Here is a 21,442-nt window from a genome sequence, read left to right on the forward strand (position 1 = left end):
TATTTCGATAAAGCTAAATTCGATAGAATGAAATTTTGTACATATGCATCTATTTACACATACAAAATAAAGTTTTTTATATTTAATCTGTTTTCTATCTGTGATTAATCGATTAAGCAATTCCGACTTGAAATAGCGTTCAATACAACATCGAATTCGGGGAAAAAGACTTATTGTGGAAATTCATAAAATAAGAACGAATTGACAACAATGATCTTCTTTAATTGATATCCGACACTTGTACGCGTAGCAGCTAGTTAACGGTAAAAGTTTGATGATATTGGTGACCGTGTGACACGCGAAGGGATTTTAGTTGCCCTTTGAAATGCCGGGGGTCGCTGCAGGCATTATCCAACTTGCCGATCTTAATTTCTTCTTACGACGAGCGCGTCAAGGATTTCACCTTCCTTGCAAGTGGATATACATAGGTATATTGTACGATTTCGTACGACACGCGACCTAAACTCGCGTTTCACCACGATAAACACGAAAATAACCGGATTGTACGCTACTCGATATGCATTTTTCGTGACGTCACGAGATTCATCTGTGCCTAAAACTTGGTACGTTCAACACTTAACGTCTGCAATTAACATACACGTTTATACAACACAAGCTGCTACAGAAGCTTAAAATAATGAAGACGATCGATAATGTCAGGTTGTTGATTACGCACAATTTTAAAAGCCTGTTTCTCAATGGTGAATATATTGAGTTGAAAATCCTTGGTAGTGGAATTTAGGAATTTTCTATTCATTTTTTAAATATAAAAACTGCAATTACACGTTCTTTTTTTACTGTAGAATGTTTTATCGTTTGTGCAGAACCATAGTGTTGTAGCTATAGAACTTGCATAATTTAATGTCGTATCTGTGTTTCTTGTATTTCACACACTGTCTACATGTATGTCTACGACCCCACTGCGATGGAATTTATCGGTAATTCATCAATGCAAAGAATTTCACTTGAACTGTAGCACTTCTCGAAATTCTTGTTGAATTTATCGACAAGCATTTGAACCTCATGTACGTATACGTTGTTACATTAACTCAGTTCAGTTCAAATATCTCCAGTATTTCAAGGAATAAACGAAAATATTGCAAAAATTCGTTTTATCGACCTGTGTCCGATATTAAGATTGACGATAATGGAATAGCAATTCCATAAATAAGAAAGATATGTTGATATTAAGGTCACTATAAATAAATATTTAAAAAGGAGTTTAATTGTTGTATCGATTTTCCTGTAAATAGAATTTAGCTAATAATTATGTAAATGGGAAATGTACGAATTCATTCCGAAAGAACGAGATTATTCGTATCGAATTGAAAAAATATTAAGTGAAAAATCGAACGAAATCCGGAAAGTATTTTTCTTCGTACGAACGTTCTGGATTACGAAAGATCCAGATACGCGAGATGAAGGACTCGACTCGGTGTTTGATTGCGTCCAACGTACCTGACTCTTCCGGATGACCGACAGGTGCAGATCCATATTTATCTAAAAATTACAAGTAAGACGATTTTTATTTAAATAAACTAATACTATAATTATATGCTATTACATAGATATTTAAAAAATGCAATGCTACATTGAATAATTCCCTTCAACGACTATGTCACGTTTCTTCCCGGTTTTGAAAGTTCTCCTTATAAGCACTGTTAGAAATCAGTTTTATCGAATTAATCGTTACGATCATTGGCTGAGACAAGCAACCGGTAGTCATCGGTAATTGTGGCCACTAGTCAGAACCACTGATGGTCACGAGTAACCAAGTCTGCGGACAACCTTAAGACAATGCATCATTGAACTACTTGCGATCCCTAGGCAGACCGCAGACGTAACCAATCATCGTAACCATTAATGGTCGCGATCGATTTTGTTTTGAGCACTGGTCACAACGACCAATATGATCGTAAATTGCAAAATCAGTTAACATAAACCGTAGGGGAACGTTAGTTATCGACAACAGACACTTACAAAGGTTTCTCATTGAAGATTGTTAGGAGAACAATCTCGCTGCTGGTGACAGCCGTGCATTCTTTGTCACATCAAGTTAAATGGTTTTTTAACTCCTGATAGTTTTGAAACAAATATAGAAATCGTTCTAAAACTTTTTATAGGATTGTACGTATTGTAGGCACTTAATTCGGAAAGTTCTATCTCACACGGAACTGTGAAGTTCTCATCTTAATTTCCTGTACAATGGAGCATTGCTCACCTCAATTACAACCAACTTGTTCGAAATTCAGCATCTTGTTCTTCTCTTTCACGTTTTACTGTACATTTCTGCAGCACAGTTATCCAGAAAATTTCTTCAGAAATTTCTCCAATCAGTTAATAATCATCGGCTTCTCGTAGTTCTTAGCGTCAAAGTTAGTTAATTTTAAATTAGGAACTTGCCAATTCATTTGAACATATTTAACTGTAACTTATTATTATTACTCTTAATAACAATAAGGTTTCTCGCAGAAATGGATCCATGCAGGCAATTATTTAACATTATACTCGCTTATCTTCCAGTTCGATCATTAATTTGACACAGAGGATGCTGAGAAAGCTGTGGTGCACTGTAATTGTTGTGATGTTCCGGTATGAGAGATTAATGGACTTGAGCGCAGAGTTGTAGAGAAAAATAGAATTTCTATATTATTATCAAGAGATACTTGATCGAAACTAAATTAAATATAATGTCACGGCAAAGGAAATAGTCAATTTAATCAAAGATTACAATAAATTGATAAAAGAAGACAGTAATTTAATAAAGAATAATTCCGTTAAGAATACATTGAATTTTGTAACTGCTAATGCCTCGCTTCTAAAAGAAATAATGTATTTTAAATCATGTGGAAAATTTTATTCTACTCCATTTTTCGCCGAAAGCAGAATGTACGCTGAGCAGCACAGCGGTCAAATGGCTTTGGCTTTCACGATAATAGCTGCAGGGGCTATTTCATCGCGATTTTTGACAGTAAAGGTATTGAAAGATACGTTAAGCACCAATAAATACAATAAGAAGAAGGTCAACTACAATAGACAGCTAAGCATCTAGCTAAAAAATGTAGAATACTTGGCATACTTTATATATGCGATTTTGCGTTAAAGTTTCCGTATTACTGGAACATTTATCTAACCTGGCCGATATTTTCTTATGGATTTAAATCATTTTGGAAAATTTCAACAAATTTGCACTCTCAATTTTGCAAAAAAAAAAAAAAGAAAAAAAAAAAAAAGAAAGAAAAAGAAAGAAAGGAAAGGAAAGCGTCATATAACAAAACTTTATTCCATATCTTCACGTGAACTCATGATCTTATCGATTTCATCGTGTTTACTACGACATATATGAGAATCTTATAAAAACTCAAAGATGTTCAATGATAGCAGAGCTATAAAAGTTTTATGTTCGCAAAGAAGATTTATTGGTTTAGAAGTATGTAGAGAAATGACAGTACGAATTTATCAGTAACGCAACGAGCACGGTCTTTGTTCGTTTTTCAACGCTTCAATTTGCAGAACGAACGGATGCGTATACTTCTTGTGGTTGCTCTCAAAGCCAAAATCACGCATACATGTTATAGACAAAACGCACAATTTTCTTCCCTTCTTTCAGAGAATATAAAGAGTGAGAAACAATAGCGACTCTGTCCCAGTCGATTTCAGTATCCATGACCTGATTACTCGTACCTCGTATTGACGTTACCTACAGTTTTCACTAACGAGTCGTTAATCGATATTAGTACCATTTTATCGTTTTAAATTCACAGCATTCGAACAAGCGGTCTACCAGCTCAAAGCTGACTCGCTTTAATCGGTACTCATTCAATAAAGATTTATTGCTACGTTAAATCCTCATGCACAAAGGTACATTCATTCCAAGAATTTGCGAATTCTTCGATCTTTAACAAAGAGTGAAAGGAGAATGTGTAATATTTCGAAATTTACTCGGAAGCGTATTTACATAAAAACACCCGCGTTTTAATTATATCACTGATTATGGGATTTTATATTTAATTCTGAGTGCATAAATGCTTTGTCAATTGCTTGTTTTACGCGACTGTATTATTTGTAAAACAAATTTAATAATTTAGTCATTTTCAAGTAATAAAAATTAATAACAGCAAGCAGATATAAAGATGTAACAAGAAGGAGTTATGAATAATTATACACGTGGATGACTAGTATAAATATTATCCGTGTACACGAAGAAAGAGCAATTTTCCAGGGTCGCTAGCTTTATCTATTTGTGTAAATGGAAAAACGCACTCCTAAATGTCAATACACTGTATGCGTTAAAAATTGAACGTCTATGTATCGTATACACTAAAAGATGAACTCGTTGTATCCATGGAAAGCATAGAAGTGAAAAATATAAAACGCGAAACCACGAATACTACACATTTATCGTTCTTTGGCTACGTGCAGTTGATGAACGGTTCCACGAACAGTACTTTGTTTTTTTCTGTGACTGTTCTCCCGCCAAGAAATCAGTGTATGAGAATTTAAAATAAGACTGTGCACGTAATGATGTAAACGGCGATGAGCACGTAACAGGAAGAAGAAAGATATAGAAAGGAGGAGAAGAAGGAAAAGAAGGTAACGAAGGAAGAAAACGGTAACGTAGCGAGCAGCGCCGTCGGTGGTGGATGCGGTAGAGGTTAGAATAGCGGTGGGTCGTGACGGTGGTGGAGGCCGCCGTTATGCTGTGGGTGGGATGCGCGAAGTTGGGACTGGGGGTTGGTGGGGAACGGACAAGGAAAAGGTGGGGGCCGGGTGGCAGCGGAGGCGGCTCGTTTAGCACGCAGGATCAGCTTCAGGGAGAACCTCGCTTCGTCTCTTTTACCTCGCGCTAGCTAGTAGCTCCGCCGCATTCGTACGTGCTACCAAAGACACGCGTTCGATAGAGTTGCGTATAGATCCATAGAGATTTCCTTTCAAATCGTTTCTGTGCGTCTATTTGTTCTTTCCCCTTCGTACTTTCTTCTCTTTACTCTTTCTCCTCTCTCCTCTATTTTACCTCTCGCTTTATCCATCCATCTCTTTCGTTTACCTTTCTTCTTTTATGCTTTTCCATTCACTCGTCTACAATTACTTCTCCCTTTTCTTCTCCCTGTAATTCTGACTTTTTTTTTTATTATTATCAATCACTTTTCCTTCCTTCTCTCTCTCTCTCTTTCTCTCCCTCTCTCTCTTTGTCTGTCTGTCTCTTTCTCTGGCTGTAACGACACGTAAAATCAGGAATTATGGTTCGATCGCTGTAAGTGCGATCAATTTCTGTACGTATGAGCGTACAATGTCGATGAGTCGGAAGAAAGGACAACGAATACAGACAGGAAGCGAGAGTGTTCGTTGTGTGTCCTCGACGATGATCGTCACCTAGAGAAGCGAGTACGCACGCTCGTTCACGGAGAGACAAAAATGAGGCGCGTCAGGACGTTCGTCGGAACAATCGACGCCGATGTTGTTGTCGTTAACGTACCTTCACAGACGAGTACAAAGAGAATAGAGTGAGAAAAGGGGAGAGATAAAGAGAGAAGGGGTGGGGGTGGGGGAGAGGTGGCGTCTAAGCCGCGGAGTACTACGGTTTAGGTTTGGGGTAGGGCGCGATAGTGGTATGGTTCCCGTTGACGTTCGAGTGCCAGGCTAATTGCCTTTGAGACTTGTGTAATTGTTCTTGAAATGGCGAAAAAGTGAACGAACAGAGCTAGTCCCTGGTGAAAAGAAGGGAAGAAAAGACGAAGGAACAGAGATAAAGGAAACCTCGAGTGTACTCCTAGCACTTCTGCGAACAATTTCAGCTTCGAAGAATTCAGAATGTAGAACAATTCGGACGGTCGTAGTATCTAACGAAAATAGGGATGATTCTCGGTAAATTTGAATCTTATCTTTTCTTATTTTCTTCCTTTCTTTTGTACGGGACTCCTGATCGTCGGAACGTTAGATCGGAAAGAGGAGATTGCCTGACCGCGGCTTATCGACGATGCATAACCCTCCCGTGCTCTGTTTCTCCTTATTCCGTCTGCCCTCGATGTCGTCGCACATTGCCATAAATACTATTCAAATTATCGAAATAATATAATTGCCTTTTTTTAATTGGTCGTTCACAGGATGCGTGAGTGTTTCGCGTTAGCCGAGTCGTCGGTAAATTATGCGTGTACATAGAGGATAGCGGAGGGGATAGGCGAGAAGAGTGGAGACCAAGTGTCGTAGAAACTAGAATTCGGTCGTGTGTTGTGAAAAAAAAGGTGGGTGTCTTTGAAAACTGCAGGAAAAAGCTACTCTCATCGGTTCGTCAGATTCGTTATTGCATTACTCACTGGCCACAATTTCAATTCGCGTGCACGAGTTCGCGTATTTACGTACGTACTTTACCTACTTTACCGTTTTATCGTGTTATCTCCACAAGGGTCCGAAGTATCACGAAGGAGAGAAGCCTGGAATTGCCACGAAACAGCAACAAGGTCTCGTGCATCGTAAAACTGCCTACGTAGATCGTAGCCGGTAAGATGATTCAAATTATTTCCAACGGCTTGCAAAGCAACAGACTACAAGACGAACCTACCGCTTTAACGTATGAAATATCATCGGGTGAAACGAAAGTAATTGTGTGTTCATTCTATTGTTACTTTGGTTGCTTCGCCTAACCACTATTGTTTACCCAGGAAAGATCTGTATTTTTCATTATTTTTACAAAAGTATAAATTTGACGTTAATTAATTGTATATAAGGAAAATTGAATTGTGTGTAAGGAAAACAGTATTGATATAATACACATATCCATTTTATATTATCACGTATCTATGTTTTTATATTTATTGCCTCATTAAACATTTCTGTAATGAAATATGTTAGATAGAAATTGTCACCTATTCTCGTATCTAGCAATAAAAACTGATGTTATCGTACAAGAGATGCATTCGTATTATGAATATTTTATCGTCACGCATATGTATCGTAGCTTGTTTGAGTATTTCTCTACGAAGCATGCCTTTTTAAACAATCTTTTTTTTACTATGCAGATTGTTCCATGATTATGCATAATAATACCCTTTTACTTATAAGAGGGTGGCGACGAGCCTAAAGTGTATATTTGCTCGCAAAGCCGTTGCAGTTCTAGATAGATCGATATATTACTTTGAAGAAAGTCGAGGCGTTGCTAGTTTGATTATTGTAGTATAACCGAATTCTTAGAACTGTTGTCAAATACCACGAGAGAGATACTTTGTATACTATATGTAATAGTATGTATAATATATATATAATGGTATATATAATACCATTAAACAAAATATATCAAAAACGAATTATACTTAAGTGCAAACTTAATGTAAAAGCGATTTAAAAATATTCCTTCTGTTCAGTTCAATCTCCGGTACAACTTACAGTGCTTATCCTTGACATTCCAATCAGTTTCTATGCTATGAACTTTCGATACAGATGACTATCTGTCACAAATCGATCTTGAATAATTCATCCCGGCTTCGCAGTCAGGAACTGGGTACCTCTGAAATTACCGTCGTTCAGAGTTGCTTACAAAAACAGAGGGAAGCATAAGTGACTTTGATGGTGTTTCTGATTGTTTCGTACAGATTTACGATGAAAGTTTAATTCGGTCATAAACTTGAAAAATAAAACGATTACGTTAGAATAACAAAGTATTATTAGAATCAGCTAAATTTTAACATTTTAAAATTCATCTTGAACTTTAGGCAGAATAATCAAGCTTGTTTATGTAATGAGACATATATATATATATAATAACGAAAAAATATGGTCAGGTTTACGATGAAAAGATACTAAAATTAGGATAATGACTCGAGTGACTCTGTGGTAGGATTGTTTGTGTCAGCGAGAAAGTAGCATACATATAAGAATTGTTATGAATCGTTTAATTGTCTTGTGAGGAAATCACGAAACGACGGGCTTTTTCTGCTCGAACTATTTAAACTTGGGTAATGTGGTAGAAGCAATAAGACGATAACGATAAGATGATATCATCCTCAGCGGCATTATATTGAACATTTCGTCAATTCGATGGCAAAGTAATCCAGACTCGTGAACACCGTTTAATATGGTTTAATATCTGATCGAAATCGAATTGCTCGCCGAGCAAGAACTCTCCGCAAGAGCAAATCTCTCCCGATTTCTCCTGCCTCGAGAAAAGTAATCGGACACGTACGATATCGAATCAACTTAGATTATGGAAACTATTACCCAAAGTAATTGCGTCAAAAATGTTTGTTTAATATGTCCGTCCACCTAACAACTAACTTCGTCAGGTGAAATTTCTGATATAGATGAAAATGTCATATTTTTAATATTTTTCAAATCAAACGAGTGCCTCGTTCAATCCAAAAATAAAATTGTTACGAAAAAGAACACCTCGTGATATTTCTTGTATAGTATAAAGATTATCATTGAGACTGGCACAGAAAGAAATCTAGCAATTATGTAATACCGACCGGATTGGAATGGCATGACCAGTTTTACGCCTTCTTTGTTTGTATCAAGCACAACGTATTCCGAAGACGGTATACTTGAATATGTATAAATGCCATCGACATCGTTTCTGTCGCTCGTGTTCTAGATCACCTTTAACGTCCCGGTGCCATGGCGTCTATTAACGTTGAATAACGTCAACTTGTGCTCGTTGGTGAAACAAGCGAATGACTTCAATTAAAACATTACTTTTATAGAATAACTACAGATAAAATTAAGCGGCCTAAAAGAATCAATTAATGATCGATTCGCTAAGAGTTTGCGTTATTGTGTTAAGAATTTATTAATAAATGTCAATTATTTCACAAACAGAATACTTTTGGTAATTGTAAAAGACAGAAAATCTGCAATGCTTCATTTTGGTCAGTTTGGTATCTCAAAGTTAATGAAATATACATGTTAAATGTAGTCTAATCATCTTTTATCTAGAAATTTGTGTCTTTAGGTATACATACAATCTTTCGTTTAAATATATAATGATCTATATACGTGTACATTCTAATACAAAATTGGTGAAAGGAACGTTGCTACGCGATTCAAAGTAATCTTAAGACATAAACCTGTTTTAACAAAGCGGATTCTTTGGTATTTAGATTGTGATTGATAGCAAGTACAGAATGTGTATGTTTGTTCAGGAAAGACGTTTACTCTGGCGAAAAATCTTTTTATATTACCATGAAGTACCACGCGTTCTAAAGTTAGTCGATGTTCTCAAAGTCAAATCATAAGTCGCCTTCACAAAAATAGGTCGAATATAAGGGAGGATAACACCTATATGCGATCAAAAGCTGAACATTGTGCGCGATGTTGAACTAACGGCCACCCATTCATCGACATTTCTCGTCCTTTCTTGACATTTTCAGACCTTCTAAGAATGTTATGGAAATCTCGGTTGCCTTTCTTGAAAAGCAGCTCTACTTATCCATTACAACCAGTATTCAACGAATCGTGTGTTATACGAAATTATTCAGTTCATTAATGGTTCGAAATTTTGGGAGAGACAGTTATTTTCAAATCAAAAAAAAAAAACTCACGATCACGAGTTCAGTTCTTATATTTTATGATCCTATGTTTACATTTTTTCTTCTTATCTTTGCTCATAGAATAAAGAAGCCTAGTTTGACGGAAGAAAACTGGAACAGTTTATATATGTAATATTGTTTTTGTTTTCATGTACTTTTATTTCCCATGTGAAAAACATTTTCTCATATTTAAACTTTAAAATTCCTTCCTTTTACCGAGAAAATGAAACATTGAAATTCTTTCTTATCTGTCTTTTTCACTCGATTTCCTTCTCAATTCCAGTCCTTTCATACTTTCTGAAAAGCTGCGCATTCGTGGATTCATTCACATACTTTTTTTCGATTCGGTAAAGAGTGATTCCTGCAGAAATATTTTTATTCTTGCAGAAATAACAAGTATCGAGCAATTAAATTTTCTTTTTTAAAGGGTTTAATATCTGTTACTGTCTTCATATTTATTATCCATCAACAGAAACAAGATCACAAATAAATGGCGAAATTAGTCATTCTATTTGACCTGCATATGTTCGAGCATACATGTACGGCTATACCGCTGAAAGGGTTAAACGTGACGTGAAAAATATGCGACCGCGGAACATGCTGGCAAAACCGCGTCACTGTCTGCAAACAGCACTGCTATACTACTTGTAACAAGGACCTATCTACGAACTCGGTGCATGTACCGAAGAGGTTTCTCCATTCTGACTCCAAATTGGCCATTATGCCAATTATGCGGTTAAAAAGTATCACGCGCGCGGAAAAAATGCGGGCATATGGAAAGCGTATAAACATCCCTTCTTTTTTTGTCGTTAACAAATGATTTACATATTACAAATGATAGAGGCTGTATGGCGATAAAGGTTCCGCTGATAGAGAAATCTACTACACGATTTCAATTCTGTTAACTCTCTGATACTAGAAATCTGTTTCTTTTCTAAAAGAAAATTATCAGCGAGTATTTTTACTTTCCTAATCTCTTTTTTAAATCGACGTTTAATGTCACAAGTCACATGTATACGACAACGAAGATTGTATTAAACAGAGCTCTCTGCGTAATTTTCATTTTGTTAATTCCTAAAAATGTACGTTTGCATAAACAACCGTGCTATAGTAATTATTCGAAATAAATAGAAACGAGACTCAACTACTTTGAGTTATGAGACACGAAATTGTTACGTACTGCGAAATAGACTGAGCGCGAGATAATTTATGTATTACACATAGATTTGTATTTCTTTGACAATTTTACGGGCTTCTATGATTACTTACCGAGGCGTTTGCGTGTTAAATCTCTGCTCGCACTTACAGTCACTTGATGTTTTTCCGCACCAAGGCTTCCCAGGTGTTTAGAAAAAAGCATATGCAGCTCGTAATGAGATTCGTAATTGCACTCTCCTAGAAAGCTAGTGCGTGTATCCAATTTTCGTTAATAATTGCGCGAACGTCATAAAGTACATAACAAACAAAATCGCCGGAAATTCAGACAGAAATATCGTTTCATTGACAAAGCACTTTTGTTAAACCTCTGAAATTTTAACCAGATTTAATGCGATATAATTTAGAACTTTTTATTGATTTTTTAACCTTGATTTATGCTCTATTAGTTTAATCGTATTTAATCCGGCAATTGTTCGTATCTCACTTTTTGAAAGTAGGTGGACAGAATTGAAACAACTAAAAGCTGTGTCTTTCTGGAAACATCAGATTCATAAATCTGGAGCTTGCGTACGTGCAGTGAATGAAATACTGTCCGAAAGAGAAAGCGATTGAAACTATCAAATAAATGTTTCTACAAGCAAAGTTTTGAGTTATTTTTAACCAGCTGGTTAAATGTCTAGTTCCTATACCGTATATACTACCTGTATTCAGTCGTAAATGAAAAATCTAAATAAACGTATAACATTACGAGGAACTATTTTAACAATTCATAGAAAATTATTTGAAGCATTGAGAGCAACGGGGTTAGTTTGCTCTTAACAGCTCATTTTATTACGTAGCTAATCAAAAATATTAATGTTTCTGAAATATAAAGCGTTACAATATAAACATAAAATATGTGACAAATTTTTTATTATTTTTTTTATTTATTTCATACTAGAACAATTTAACTGTCTTGTGTGCTTCATAATTATACTGTAACATTTCACATTTCAAAAACTTTAGTTAGCCTAGTGCTACATTCTGGTTGGAAACTTATTGGGACAATATGTATACTGAAAACTTGGTGAAAATTGACAGCTCGAAGTAATATTGGCAGATATGACTTCGTGGGATTTTTATACTTTTTACGAGACACTCGAGGGTAAAACGGGGGTTATATAACGAAAAAGGGACGGGAGGAAGGGAAAGTCCCAAGAGAAACATTTGAGGAGGAACCATCCGATTCTGAGGAAATTCATGAACGTTGAGTTGACGACCCTAGTGAATGAAGACTATAAACAATACTATGAATATTACAAACGGTGATACATATCTACCAAATATGTTCTTGTAAATATTATATGATTGCAAAGGATAACCAAATTGATAATCAAACTGTCACCGTTTACTACTTTCTCAAAAATCATATCAATCAAGTAATGATTCAACAGATTCGATATCTTTTAACACTTGTAAAACAAATTTATAATTATCACAATTAATATTCTTAATTGAGCCAATGAAATTTACATCACTATAGCTTAGAGTTTTTCATGCGCTACACTGGAAAGATTCAAAACATTTTATATATTCGTATAAATATTTAAATTTATATTGTACATAGAAAAGTATCACCAGAAGCTAGCCGTGTATTTTTTAGCACTAGATAGAATTCCACACGGAATCTGAGTTTCAGCCTGTATTATATAGAGTAAAGAGCATAGCCAGTGACGAAAATGGTTGCGTTCGCATTTGTACGAGTACACAAGAAAGAAAATACGGTATCGCGGACGTGTTGACATACTCATCAAAACCGTGAAAGGGTCGGAAGCTTGCGGATAAGCAATCTACAGGGAGTGTGTATCTACAAAAGGATCCGGGACACGTCTACATGGTGATTTTGTAAGATTTGAAACAACCGTTTCGAAGCTCGAAGATTTTCCAGAACGAGCTCCGGGATCTTTTATCGGAAAAAATTGTGATCAGTAAAATCTTATAGTTTGCGAGAACTAGTCTTGTTACCAACTTTAAATCCCACTTGGACCAACGAAAACGAGTAGAACGAGGCGTCGAAAGTTGCTATTACGTCTCACGAACGGCAGATTACATTTCTAATTTTAGAAAACATCTCGTCACATAATAGTTTTCGTCCAGAAAAATATCTTCAGTGTCCAATTTTCAATATTTTTAGAATCCAAACATGGGTAATGTCTATAAAAAAACAGTTTTAGCCAGACTATGAAATCTATTTTCGTTAATTTTCAAAACATAAAAGTACTATTTTATACTTATTTCGAGTTGGAAAATAAGAGTGTAGTAACACAGAAAGAAATCACAGCAACTTTCTGGATCATCTGACAGAGCAGTACAAAGCCAAGTGCTCTTACATAAACAAGTGATAATTAAAGCGGTATATCACGATACTTTCATTAAAATACGTATTATATCCTAACAAAGGGAAACTTTAGTGTTCTATACCGAGAATCTTAATGCACATAGACGCTATATTGCAATGAGAGCAGGTGGTGCTCTCCCTCTCGCAATTGTTCGTGGCTCACTTCATTTCCTTATTCGCTCATCACTCTTTCTCTTTCCTTTTTTCTTTTTTCTCACTTTCACAGTTTCTCACCGCGAAAATTTAATAGAACAATGACTAACGAATCTCGCTATTTATGCCTCGATCTATTATTATATAACGCGTAATATAGCCCCCTTTTCTTTCTACACACTATTGGTAACGTTCGTACATTTGTGCAATCGTTGAACGTATCTAGAAAAGTCTTCTTCTGAAATACCATTTACAATCGTTAGTTTATACTGCTGTATGCACCAATACGACGAGTGGCTTTTGTTACACGATAATGCCTTTCTTACACCTCAATGGTTGTCTCTTCATTTTTGGTTTGCGAATCAATTACTGCCATCGACCATCGGTTTCCTTTTTCGAACTTATTTATAAATGTAGTCATGGAAAGAACTCGTTTTGAGGACGCGAAATTAAATAATAGCATAGTGTACATAGTATATACTCTAAACAGTGAACAATAAATTTTTCTCTATATAGCAACAGTCTGAGGACTTTTTGAGTGCACTGTATAATCCTATACAAAATAACGAGAGATGCATTAACTTGTATAATAAGGTCGTTCGTTTTTCACAAAGAAGGCTTTTAAATTTAAATTGGTAATAGAATCGCATTCATTTTTTGACATGGTTCGGAGGGGTAGGTACTCCACGAAGTTCACAGAAATATTAAAAAAGAATGCCATTGACAATTATTAAGAGATAGCAAATTAACTAATTGTTAACTAAGTAGATCTGGTATAAAAATAACGATCCTTATCGCTCTTAAAGGAATTGAAACAAACTTATCATACAACCTAATGTGAACTTGTCTGCATCGCGATGTTTTTTATTTGATACGTAGTTTATCGGAACGTTTTTCAGATGAATATTTTACAGTTTCCCACATGTCAAATCAAATTCGAATACACGTTCGATAAACACGTCCGCCCTATTTTTCAGTGGCTGTATCGATCTCGTCACCACTATCGATGAAACACAGAGTTCCGATAGCAAACTAACGAGTTTATTTTTAACGTAGTTGAAGAAGAACCTGCAGAGCGGTCGTGTGCATGCACTGTACCGGTAAATTATAGCGACTCCCGATGACTCTTAATTGGTTGAAACAAGTCGGTTTTGCGGTCGATCGATCGAAGGATACGATAAAACGATTCGGCTTGGAGTTTCCTAAGTAAAAACAATCGAGTTGTATCTTGTTTTATTTCTTCTTTTCCAGGTCGTTTAGTATCGTAAAAATAGCAAATTTTTTATTCCGAAGAATGAAAAATAACAAAAGCCAAGTATGTAGACACGATGCAGCGTGGCTCCTGCTCCGCTGCTTTCCTTTTAAAACTTTTCTGAAGCGTTGCACTCTTATTGTGGAAACTTCTCAACTTGACATCAACAAAATCCGTTGTTCATTCGTTTCTTTTACAAGGATGAATTAAAGAATTAAATTGCAGAGTTACACTGCCGAGAAATTGGTGCTTCCGACTCGGAGGAAATTGGAATATCTCGAAAGCTTCGCTTAAAAAACTTCTGCTATGAACAGATATACTTTTTGCACGTTAAAAGGGAAGCAATCGAGTTTGGTGGTAAAGTAATTTCACGTGTCGGTATAAAAGCATTCGAATCTATCCATCTGTGACTGTTGTCCTATATACAGAATTAAAAGTAGAACAATCCTATCAAATTGAAAATAAATTTGGCAACCAGATAAAATAAGATAAATAAAGTAAAAAGATGTCCTATTTTGAGTATAGTTTCCAATGCTGGTTACCTCGTACTATTATTTATTAAATTCGAAACTACGAAAAAACAAAATTTTATTTATACAAAATTTTATAGTAGAAACAGATGAATATAGAAATTCAAGGAAGGCATTAAACTGTTTTTGTAGGTATTGATCCATAAATTTGTACCGTTAAATCGAGTGCAGTTCGATTGACCATAACGCGAAGCGAAGATTTCTATTAAACTGCGGGAAGTTTTTTATTTTCATACGGCAGCTTATCGATTACCGTTCAGCTTTGTTATCTACATGTGAATAGACCCAGGAAATGGGAATGGCGATACATGCTTCCCTGTAAAATAACGTGCAACTTGTCGAGTATGTCAATTTCTACATTGTTTCTCTCTTTACTGGCACAAAGAAAGCTGTTTAATTACTTCAAAATCTTGGGCAAATAATTTGTAAAATTTCCTGTATAACGAGAATACAGACAGATGGCAAAACGCAGATATAAGTTACTAAATGTTCTATTCTCTAAGCTAGAGAAGTCTTTTAGACTAGAACTCATCGATCACAACAAATTTTTATCAAAATGCCCGCTAAGATATAACATTTAACTTGAAACGTAACTTTTTGGGCGTGAAACTTGGTTAAGGATCGTAGAAACAATGTTCTTCAAAAACATCACCAAAAGAAGAAAACGTAACGAATGCTTCAATTCGATATCTTTATATTTTTAGAAATTCCAATAAAATACTCTAGAAGTTCGTTTTAAATAGCTTAACGTATCGGAAAATAGAAGCATAACTTCCTGTGAAGTATTTAGCTGTGAATATCCAGCTGTGGTATGCCACTCAAAAGTCATAGTGGGTTTACGCTGGGTTAAAGGTCGAGAGTTAAGAAAGTTATCTGTTCATCCATTGAGTTAGGAAACCAGAGGCCAAAGTAGAGTATGTCTCCAATCCAACGAGTATGTCTTCAATGCTATCCGATGTGACTTCCCACGATAGACCATGTTAGTGCAACGGTGGACATATCCATGATATGTCTGTTTATAATATCTAGTGCTTCACTGGAGCTACTGCTTGTATTGTAAGCAGTAGAAATTCATGTGACAAGACCCAATGTCGACGATACGTGTACTGACTATCGATGACTATTCTAGGTCTGATATTAATACATAATTTTATGATTTTTGTGGACGCCCGTAATACTAATTTGCCAGAAGTTTACATATATAAAGGATTTGTCTAAAGGATCGTTATTTATACGCGTAGTTTATCATTTTGATTGTGTATTAGGGATCTTCTAAAAATATTAAAATGTTTCGTATCAAATAATGTTATCGTAAAGTTGTTATCGTTATCCATCATCTACTTGAACGATACTGCTCTTTTATTTAACGTCATCGCTCAATATCTCAGTCTTTTCGTATTTTTATACTTTTTCTTTTTCCTTCGATATCAAATATCATCCACGTGTTAACGGATTTGATGGTATCTGGATTTAAGGCTACAGATATCTACATGTATATTGATTGCAGTTGCTGCGCGTCTGCGTGCGCCGGCCAATGCAGATCGCTGTCGCATCATTTCCTTTCCAGCTCAATCTATCTTTCGGGGGTTGGGCAATTGCTTTAAGAGTGAAAACCGGGGCTGTCGATCCTTTAGTATTTATGACTTTCCGCATTACCACCGTTCACTGCTTTGCTACAGGTCATTTTTATCCCAAACAGCTTGGTTCCGAGAATCTACAAATTGAAAAATCAATTACCGGCAACCATAAATCAACCGTGACCTTAGCTCACAAAATTTGGCGACTCTATTTACATGTCCCTATTTATCAGTTAAAAATAATTTTAATATAAATCGCGACTGTAGTTGGTGGAACGTCGTATGTAAAAGACATTTTTGTTTAAACAATTTTCTGAAATTTCTGCATTTTCTTCAAGGCATGATTGCATCTCCTAAAATCGCATTATGACCCTGAAAAAAGTAGATTTGTGTTGCGGTTGACCTACTCTACTTGCACACAAAGTTTCGTACTTTTTTCAATTTCCGGGTTTCCTAACTGTCCTGTCTGATGCTAAATAATGATGCTGAGGCAATTACCGTGTATTTGCAACGAGGTAATAAGCAATGTGTTATCACTAGACTGTGGATGTTTTTCCGTTCAAATCTACATATATTTTTGTTAAAATGATTAAGAAGATTTAACAATAATAAATAAAGGTTTCACCTAGTGAATATTATAACATGTGTTTTCCTCTGGTAACCTGATAAATTACCTGGTAAATTAACTGTAGCGCTTGAATTTATTGTACTTTTTCTGGTAATCCTATTTTCTCTTTGAAGTAGTTCCAGTTAGCAGTGGAGATTTACAAAGCGACAACAAAGACTTTGCTGCTAATTGTCTGAATTTTACATGAATCTGATACCCTACAATTCAATAATTTAACTGTAGAGAATTAAATACCGCAAAATGGACGATACCGCTGAATTTAACGTTTCCAAATGTCTGTTATAATCGTATTAATTGCAGAGGTTATTTCAACATAAATGATTTCTACCCTGAGAAAATTAGGTTTGTGTCTCTCTATTGTTCCTTCCTGGACCTTCAGAAAACTGGTGCTAATACCACTCGTGTAGCTAGATTTATGAAAGTTCTTCTGTAGGAATAAAATAATGGATGTGTATATTATACAAACTCCTAGTCCCCAATCGATGAGATTGAAGTCAAACTTCAGGAGCGTGTATTACTTACCTCAACAAGTAAAAAGGTCTTAATGAATGTGGGTCGAAATATCATTAGTTTTGCAGTTACAACAGTTTTTATCAGTAAAGTATTACTTGCGTCTGACTACAGCATATGTTCAGTTCGGTCCATTTTAACACACACTTTAGTGTGTTTCTTTGTGAAAGCACACACACGTTGGAAGATTCCTAACTGTTTTCTCATCTGCAGCCAGCAGTTTCCGATTCTTTGTCTCAATTCGCTTACCAAAGTAAGTGGTTCACTGGACATTATATTTTTAAAATGTCCCCACAGATAAAAGTTTAGGAATTTGTACTATCGTTTATGAACCACAAAGAAAGTAACCCAGCTATTAAATTAGTTTAAAAAAAGATTCATTGAAAATAAGCGTCACTTGTTCGAAAAATAGCGTCAAAGTTCGCCATCCGAAAATATCTATAAATGACATCCTTTTTGTACGTTTTGAGGATTTTATATAAACCTACTTTATTGAATCTTATACTCAAAATTCGCAAGTTTTCCGTGATTTATGGGACGGCAGTGTAAATCTGCTGAACATAGCAGCTATGTCATGGGCCTGACACGCCCAACCTACTTTTCACGAAGCTTAGTGTTCAAATGTTGTTTCTTACTTCTACAAAAGTGAGGAATGGTGCATAAACCATTTGTTGCCTACATTGGAGAGATAAGGGTTGCGACAAATCAAATAACGTACTTTCCAGGAAGCACAGATATGCTGCTTCTGTTAATCGATTTAGTAAAACGAGTGGCCCAAACAGTTAATCGCCGAACTTATGCTATTATAGGGTCATAGTCGAAAATGTTTTATAACATGGAAACGAACGATTAAATTACGGAATTTCTTGTAACGTTGCTTATCAGTAGTTCCTGTACGACTAGTCTCAGAGATTCATTAATATGGTCATATTCAATAGTTCCCTCGCAATAAGGATATTACTGCCCACTACTGGTCATTACAAGCTAGTATATATTAAGCTCCCAGAGGTACAACTACCAAAACCCATACACTACTCGGAATCGACAGTATATTATTGGTCAGCTAACATCCAAGACAAGGGATATACCAAAATATCTATATATCTTACAAAAAATATATTATACATCTATTTGCGCTGTAAGATATTTTTTACTATAAAAAATTTATTCATTCTTATTAATGAACAGCGTATATCGTATTCACAAATCAAATCGTATGATACGCGATCTTATAATGAATATTGCCCACGAAATTAATCTTGGGTAATTGGTTTGATCGGATGAGCGATGAACTGGTTTGATATGGAAGGTCCGATTTATCGACCATAAACTCCTCCATTCTGATGAGAATCCGAATGTGACTTACTAAATTATTCGAATTGATTTCTTGTGCGTGACTGGTTTCTTTTTGCGTTTTATTTCAGTGTTTGAATGTGAGATTCCTTGGCATATTTCGTTAGTTTTCTTTCTCTTTCTTTTTGCCTCTTATTCTGCTGATTCTCTTGCCTCTATTGCTCTTGATATCTCCTTAACATGCTTCAGATTCCCTCTCAATTTTCGTTTCTTGTCACATCCGTATGTCGCGTGTGCTGATAGACGAGAATCTTTATCTTTGTTCCTTTCATATCTTACTAGATATTGGTTTGCCTTCGAGGATTCAATGCCCCAATGAATTCTCTTTCTTGACTTTTATTTTCTTTGTACGATTTCTATATTATTGGTGTCTGAAGCATCTAACTCATTCAATAGGTACATCTTCGTCATTCGTTACTTTGCCATTAATTTTTATGCTTACGGAATTTCCTTTATGTCTATGATTATGCTGTTATGCATTCTTTTATCGATTATCTACAAACACGTGATCTGAGAATGTCTATCGAACATAGAAGATATGAAAAATTCTGTGTCAGAAGTTTCATACAAAAAGCTCCTCAATTGTGAAAAATTGTTAAAATTTGAAAATATTATTAACATTAAATGTGAATCGAAGTAAACTATGTAAGATTATCATTTAAATAGAACATCACGTGCTATGTAAATGATGAGACGAAATTATATCCGAATACCTGACCCAACGTAAGGTACACAAAATTGTCATTTGAATAGAATATTACATAAAACGTGTTCAGTAACAATGTACAGTTGTCGTAATAATTTAACAGTAATGGAACCATGAAAGTTCGTCTTATTAAGATCTACCTACTGGCTTGATTAACTTATTGTGTTCCTCTACTTTCCATCTACTGTTCTAATTTTACAATTTGTCGTCAGGAAATTCTCTAACATTTAGACAACCATGATATGTATACGTATTCCCATGGAACGAAGAGACAGTGGATCGTGGAATACTTGATTTCCTTTGACACGTTTAAGCTTGTTTCTTTGGTTTATAGAGTTAAGATTGCAACGTCCATTTGACGCTTTAATCCACTTCACGATTCTCTTGGGTAGAAAATAGAGAACGAAAGACAAGAACAGCTGGAAGACAGTGAGACTCAAAGAGGACAAATAAAATTTGCCGGGAAATGTACTTAACCAATTAGTACTAACGATACTAAATTTTCAAAGAATCCAAGAGCCAAAAGCTGAGATTCTATCCCGAGAATGAAAATTGATAATATACGTGGCGAAACTAAAACCTGAAACTTGGAATTGTTAACTCCTTGCTCCATAATATCCACTCATACTCGCGACATAAAACTTTTACGACTTGAAAAGTACTCGTAGAAAATATCCTTGTCAACAAAATTTTCTTCGAAATTTTAATACGTCCGTTGTTTCTCAGATTATCACTTGTTTCTAAGTAATTTACGATCGCGTTTACTCAGCCATTCCCATTCATAAATTTTATACGCATCATTCTATAAAATTACTGTCATTATAAAGGTACATGAAACGGCATGGATAAATTAAAAAATTTTAAAAATTTGTTAAGCTTTAAAAACGTCCTTGATTTCGTTACACTTACTTAGTCTAAGACGACTGTCTTTGTGACTGAAACCAACGAAAGATTATGTCACTCGAGAATAGCGACTCGTCACGTTGATGGTAGCCAGACCGATAGGAAACAATGGGATTTCCTAACGGCTCTCTTCTCCACCGATTCGTCGATTTTCTTCTGTTCAACTATGGCGCAAACTGTGTCACTTTCCCTGCGTCCTTGTGTGCTGCTATAATACATACCAATGATACTCCCGGTATTATAAGCGCAGTAATACGGCCGTAGACGTGAATGTAATTGCCAATACGCGACGCTCTCAATGGTGACACGTTCATTGTTTACCGCTGTGATCCTTTTCTACGAATGATCGACGAACGATACGAAACATCAAGCCAGACTTGAACAATGCTTCTTTGTTGCTTTTTCAAACAAAAGCTTTTAAGCATTTGTGTTTACAAAGATTGATTGCTTTCTTATACTTTCTTCTCTGATAAATGCATACATTTTTATTGTCTTTTATGTAGATAAATATCTATAAAATGAATTATGAATTAAAAAATAGGTGGTCCATCATATCTAAGAAATTTGGATTAATAGCGTCGAATTAACTCGTCTTTATCGCCCAACAGGTTGAATAGACTCAGGATCATTAAAAAATATCTTCTACCATCTAAAAATTCATGTCCACGACAATTATTCGATCTAGGATTTCTGTTATGGCGTAACGAAATTTTACACCAAATTTGGTTATATGTTGTTTGTTCGATTTTTATAAATTATATCAGACGTAGCTATGTG

The 21,442-nt window shown here is 35.5% G+C and overlaps 2 protein-coding genes across 6 annotated transcripts in view; both read left to right on the top strand.

Annotated features, from left to right (window-relative positions):
• Positions 1 to 21,442, top strand: part of LOC126865038 (neurocalcin homolog) — a 79,858-nt gene that overhangs the window by 33,771 nt on the left and 24,645 nt on the right. The gene's annotated exons all lie outside the window — the stretch shown is intronic.
• LOC126865039 (neuronal calcium sensor 2) overlaps positions 1 to 21,442 on the top strand; it is a 61,317-nt gene that overhangs the window by 33,600 nt on the left and 6,275 nt on the right. The window contains exons 1-3 of one of the 5 annotated variants that reach the window (XM_050617091.1): positions 4,749 to 4,902; positions 6,105 to 6,242; positions 6,404 to 6,498. The exons of 1 other annotated variant lie outside the window; for it this stretch is intronic. The gene's annotated coding sequence lies outside the window, so the exon portion shown is untranslated. Of the gene's footprint in view, positions 1 to 4,748; positions 4,945 to 5,621; positions 5,866 to 6,104; positions 6,243 to 6,400; positions 6,499 to 21,442 lie in introns of those variants that run through there. 3 more of the 5 variants (XM_050617094.1, XM_050617092.1, XM_050617093.1) reach the window with 3 other exon arrangements.

This window comes from Bombus huntii, chromosome 4, assembly GCF_024542735.1.
Source record: "Bombus huntii isolate Logan2020A chromosome 4, iyBomHunt1.1, whole genome shotgun sequence".
Classification (NCBI taxonomy): Eukaryota; Metazoa; Arthropoda; class Insecta; order Hymenoptera; family Apidae; genus Bombus; species Bombus huntii.